Source organism: Bison bison, unplaced genomic scaffold (genome assembly GCF_000754665.1).
Source record: "Bison bison bison isolate TAMUID 2011002044 unplaced genomic scaffold, Bison_UMD1.0 scf7180017855128, whole genome shotgun sequence".
Lineage (NCBI taxonomy): Eukaryota > Metazoa > Chordata > Mammalia > Artiodactyla > Bovidae > Bison > Bison bison.
This window is the reverse complement of record NW_011485701.1, coordinates 61,207-61,749: the sequence shown is the minus strand read 5'-3', so window position 1 is coordinate 61,749 and position 543 is coordinate 61,207.

The window sequence follows — 543 nt, the reverse complement described above, 5'->3', positions numbered from 1 at the left end:
ATCAGAAGACTGGATGGCATCACTGACTCGATGGACATGAGTCTGGGTGAACTCCGGGAGTTGGTGATGCTCAGGGAGGCCTGGTGTACTGCGATTTATGGAGTCGCAAAGAGTCGGACACGACTGAGCAACTGATCTGATCTGATCTGATGTACAGATATGAGAGATGGACCATAATAAAGAAGATTAAGCATGAAAGAATAGATGCTTTTGAATTGTGGTGCTGGAGAAAACTCTTGAGAGTCCCTTGGACTGCAAGGAGATCCAACCAGTCCATCCTAAAGAAAATCTGTCCTGAATATTCATTGGAAGGACTGGTACCGAAGCTGAAGCTCCAATACTTACCATGTGATGTGAAGTCAGTCTTTCCCAACTCCATGTGAAAGATAGTGATGCTGGGAAAGATTGAGGGCAAGAGGTGAAGGGAATGAGAGAAGATGAGATGATCGGATGGCATCACTGACTCCATAGACATGAGTTGGAGCAAACTCTGGGAGACAGCTAAGGATGGGGAAGCCTGGAATGCTGCAGTTCATGTGGTTG